Raw genomic sequence first — 5,599 nt, 5'->3', positions numbered from 1 at the left:
TCACGGTGGCTCATGCCTGTAATACCAGCACTTTGGGAGGGTGAGGCGGGGGGATTGCTTCAGCCTGGGAGTTTAAGACCAGCCTTGGCAATACGGTGAAATGAAATCCTGTTTCTACAAAAAATACAAAAATTAGCTGAGCTTTGGGAGGTCGAGGAGGGCGGATCACGAGGTCAGGAGATTGAGACCATCCTGGCTAACACGATGAAACCCCGTCTCTACTAAAAATACAAAAAATCAGCTGGGTGTGGTGGTGGCCCCTGCAGTCCCAGCTACTCAAGAGGCTGATGCAGGAGAATGGGGTGAACCCAGGAGACAGAGCTGGCGGTGAGCAGAGATCACGCCACGGCACTCTAGCCTGGGGGACAGAGCGATACTCCATCTCAAAAAAAAAAAAAAAAAAATTAGCTGAGTGTGGTGGCATGCACCTGTAGTCCCAGCTACTTGGGAGGCTGAAGCAGGAGGACTGATGGAGCCTGGGAGGTTGAGGCTGCAGTGACCAGGGTTTGCACCACTACATTTCAATCTGTGTGACAAAGCGAGACCCTGTCCCAAAAAAAAAAAACAAGATAATTACCACATCAAGCTAATTAACATATTAAACACTTCACATAGTTAACTTTTTGCTTTTTGTGCGTGTGTGAGAACATTTAAGATCTACTCTCGGCCGGGCGCGGTGGCTCAAGCCTGTAATCCCAGCACTTTGGGAGGCCGAGACCGGCAGATCACGAGGTCAGGAGATCGAGACCATCATGGCTAACACAGTGAAACCCTGTCTCTACTAAAAAAAATACAAAAAACTGGGCCGGGCGCGGTGGCTCAAGCCTGTAATCCCAGCACTTTGGGAGGCCGAGACGGGTGGATCACGAGGTCAGGAGATCGAGACCATCCTGGCTAACACGGTGAAGCCCCGTCTCTACTAAAAAATACAAAAAACTAGCCGGGCGAGGTGGCGGGCGCCTGTAGTCCCAGCTACTTGGGAGGCTGAGGCAGGAGAATGGCGTGAACCCGGGAGGCGGAGCTTGCAGTGAGCTGAGATCCGGCCACTGCACTCCAGCCTGGGCGACAGAGTGAGACTCTGTCTCAAAAAAAAAAAAAAAAAAAAAAAAAAAACTAGCCGGACGAGGTGGCGGGCGCCTGTAGTCCCAGCTACTCAGGAGGCTGAGGCAGGAGAATGGCGTGAACCCGGGAGGCGGAGTTTGCAGTGTGCCGAGATCCGGCCACTGCACTCCAGCCTGGGCAACAGAGAGAGACTCTGCCTCAAAAAAAAAAAAAGATCTACTCTCAGCCGGGCACAGTGGCTCATGCCTGTAATCCCAACAGTTTCGGAGGCCGAGGTGGGCAGATCACAAGGTCAAGAGATCGAGACCATCCAGGCCAACATGGTGAAACCCTATCTCTACTAATAATACAAAAAATTAGCTGGGCGTGGTGGCGCATGCCTGTAGTCCCAGGTACTCAGGAGGCTGAGGCAGGAGGATCACTTGAACCACAGGAGGTGGAGGTTGCAGTGAGCCGAGATTGTGCCACTGCATTCCAGCTTGGTGACAGAGCGAGACTCAGTTCACCCTCCACCCCCCCGAAAAAAAAAAACTACTCTCTTAGCAAATTTTAACTATACAATACAGTATTATTAACTGTAATTGCCGTATATTAGATCTCCAGAACTTATTCATCTTGCATGAGTAAAACAGCTGTATAATAATAACTGACCAGTATCTCCCCATTTCCTCCACCCACCGGTCCCTGGCCACTATCATTCTACATTCTGCTTCTATGAGTTCAGCTTTTTAAGATTCCACATATAAGTGACATCATGCAATATTTGTCTTTTTATTTTTACTTAGCATAATGGCTTATTTCACTTATTATGGCTTATTGCACTTAGCATGTCCTCCAACTTCATCCATGTCCCAAATGACCACATTTCCTTCCTTTTTGAGGCTCCATGGTATTCCATTCTCTGGATATACCACATTTTAAAAATGCGTTTATCCTTCCACAGACACGTAGGTTGATTTCATATCTTGGCTATTGTGAATAATGCTGCAACGAACATGGAAGTACAGATACCGTTTCAACATACTGATTTCGTTTTCTATGGAGATACAGCCAGAAATGGGATTGCTGGATCATATGGTAGTTCTTTTGTTTTTTTTGAGACAGGGTCTCACTCTGTAACTTCAGCCTCCCAAGGAGCTAGGAGTATAGGTGCGGCCGCCAGGCCCTGCTAATTTTTTATTTTTTGTAGAGATAGGGTCTCACTATGATTCCCAGGCTGGTCTCAAACTCCTGGACTCAAGCAATCCTTGTGCCTTGGCCTCCCAAAATGCTGGGATTACAGATATGAGCCACCACCCCAGCTTGTGGTTCTATTTTTAATTTTTCAAGGAACCACCATAACTGTTTTCCATAACAGCTCTACCAACTCATAATCCCTCCAACAGTATACAAGGGTTCCCATCTTTGTTATCTTTTGTCTCTTTGATCATAGCCATTTTAACAAGTGTGAAGTGATATCTTATTGTGCTTTTGACTTGCATTTCCCTGATGAGTGGTGATGTATTTTTCTTTCTCTCTTTCTTTTTTTTTTTTTGAGACGGAGTCTCGCTCTGTCACCCAAGCTGGAGTGCACAGGCCAGATCTCAGCTCACTGCAAGCTCCACCTCCCGGGTTTACGCCATTCTCCTGCCTCAGCCTCCCGAGTAGCTGGGACTACAGGCGCCCGCCACCTCGCCCGGCTAGTTTTTTGTATTTTTTAGTAGAGACGGGGCTTCACCGTGTTAGCCAGGATGGTCTCGATCTCCTGACCTCGTGATCCGCCCGCCTCAGCCTCCCAAAGTGCTGGGATTACAGGCTTGAGCCACCGTGCCCGGCCTCTTTTTTTTTTTTAATATGGAGTCTCACTTGCCTCACCAGGCTGGACTGCATTGGCACAGTCTCAGCTAACTGTAACCTCCGCCTCTCGGGTTCAAGCAATTCTCCTGCATCAGCCTCCCAAGTAGCTGGGACTACAGGCATGAGCCACCATGCCCAGCTAATTTTTGTATTTTTGGTAGAGACGGGGTTTCACCATGTTGGCCAGGATGGTGTCAATCTCTTGACCTCATGATCCACCTGCCTTGGCCTCCCAAAGTGCTGGGACTACAGGCGTGAACCACCGTGCCTGGCCAATGTTGAACATTTTTTCATACATCTATTGGCCATTTATATGTCTTCTTTTGAGGTATATCTATTTGGGTCCTTTGCCCATTAAATTTTTTATTTTTATTGTTTTAGAGATGAGGTCTCGCTATGTTGCCTGGGTCTGCCTCAAACTCCTGGACTCAAGCAACCCTCTCACCTCAGCTTCCTAAATAGGAGGGCCTACAGGTATACACCACTGCACCTGGCTCTTTGCTGTTTTTTTTTTTGAGATATAGTTTCACTCTTGTTGCCCAGGCTAGAGTGCAATGGTACAATCTCGGCTCACTGTAATCTCCACCTCCTGGGTTCAAACGATTCTCCTGCCTCAGCCTCCCCAGTAGCTAGGATTACAGGCATGTGCCACCACGCCCGCTAATTTTGTATGTTTAGTAGAAACAGGGTTTTACCATGTTGGTCAGGTTGGTCTCGAACTCCTGACCTCAGGTGATCCACCCATCTCAGCCTCCCAAAATGCTGAGATTACAGGCATGAGCCACCGTGCCTGGCCTCTTTGCTTATTTTTTGATTGGGTTATTTGTTTTCTTGCTGTTGAGCTACTTGAGTTACTTATATATCTTAGATATTAACTCTTATCAGATGTGTGGTTTGCAAATATTTTCTCCCATGCTATAGGTTCTGTTGAACTCTGTCAGTGATTTCCTTTGCTGGGCAGAAGCTTTTTAGTTTGATGCAATCCCATTTGTCTATTTTTGCTTTCGTTGCCTGTGGTTTTGGGGTCATACCCAAAAAAATCATTGTCCAGACCAATGTGAATAAGCTTTTTCCCTATTTCTTCTTACTAGTTTTGCAGTTTTTGGTTTTATATTTTAAGTGTTTAATCCACTTTTAGTTGATTTCTATGTGTGCTGTAAAGGTCCAATCTCATTCTTCTGCCTGCAAACATTCACTTTTCCCGACACAATTTATTGAAGAGACTGTCCTTTTCCCATTGTGTGATCTTGGCACCTTTGTTGCAGATTAATTGAGCATAAATACATGGATCTATATCTGGGCTTTATATTATGTTCCACTGATCTATATATCTGTTTTATGCCAATACCATGCTGTTTTAACTACTATAGTTTTGCAGTATGTTTTGAAATCAGGTAGTGTGATGCTTCCAGGTTTGTTCTTGTTGCTTAAGATTGTGACCAGGAGTAGTGGCTCACACCTGTAATCCCAGCTTTGGGAGGCTGAGGCAGGCAGATCACTTGAGATCAGGAGTTCGAGAACAGCCTGGCTAACACAGTGAAACCCTATCTCTACAAAAAATACAAAAATTAGCTGGACATGGTGGTGCACATCTGTAATCCCAGCTACTTGGGAGGCTGAGGCAGGAGAATAGCTTGAACGCAGGAGGCAAAGGTTGCAATGAGCCAAAATTGCACCACTGCACTCCAGCCTGGGCAACAAGCAAGACTTCATCTCAAAAATAAAAAAGAAAAAAAAGGCCGGGCGCGGTGGCTCAAGCTTGTAATCCCAGCACTTTGGGAGGCCGAGATGGGCGGATCACGAGGTCAGGAGATCGAGACCATCCTGGCTAACATGGTGAAACCCCGTCTCTACTAAAAAATACAAAAAGCAAGCCAGGCGAGGTGGCAGGCGCCTGTAGTCCCACCTACTCCGGAGGCTGAGGCAGGAGAATGGCCTGAACCCGGGAGGCGGAGCTTGCAGTGAGCTGAGATCCGGCCACTGCACTCCAGCCTGGGCAACAGAGCAAGACTCCATCTCAAAAAAAAAAAAAAAAAAAAAAAGAGATGAAAATGGAACCTAGTGCTCTGGGTGATTATGAAAATTAAGGCCGGGCGCGGTGGCTCAAGCCTGTAATCCCAGCACTTTGGGAGGCCGAGACGGGCGGATCACGAGGTCAGGAGATCGAGACCATCCTGGTTAACACGGTGAAACCCCGTCTCTACTAAAAAATACAAAAACTAGCCGGGCGAGGTGGCGGGCGCCTGTAGTCCCAGCTACTGGGGAGGCTGAGGCAGGAGAATGGCGTAAACCCGGGAGGCGGAGCTTGCAGTGAGCTGAGATCTGGCCACTGCACTCCAGTCCGGGCGACAGAGCGAGACTCCGCCTCAAAAAAAAAAAAAAAAAAAAGAAAATTAAATGAGATAGTGCTTTTAAAACAAAGCTGGAGGCATCATACTACCCTGCTTCAAACAGTACTACAAAGCTACAGTAACCAAAACAGTGTGGTACTGGTACAAAAACAGACACATAGACCAATGGAACAGAATAGAAAACCTAGAAATAAAGCTGCACATCTACAACTATCTGATCTTTGACAAAGTTGATAATAAGCAATAGGAAAGGACTCCCCATTCAATATATAGTGCTGGGATAACTGGTTAGCCATATGCATAAGAAAGAAAATGGATCCTTCCTTCTCAACTCAAGATGGATTAAAGAC

Source organism: Trachypithecus francoisi, unplaced genomic scaffold (genome assembly GCF_009764315.1).
Source record: "Trachypithecus francoisi isolate TF-2019V2 unplaced genomic scaffold, Tfra_2.0 Lachesis_group0, whole genome shotgun sequence".
Taxonomy (NCBI): domain Eukaryota; kingdom Metazoa; phylum Chordata; class Mammalia; order Primates; family Cercopithecidae; genus Trachypithecus; species Trachypithecus francoisi.
This window is presented reverse-complemented; position numbering follows the sequence as displayed.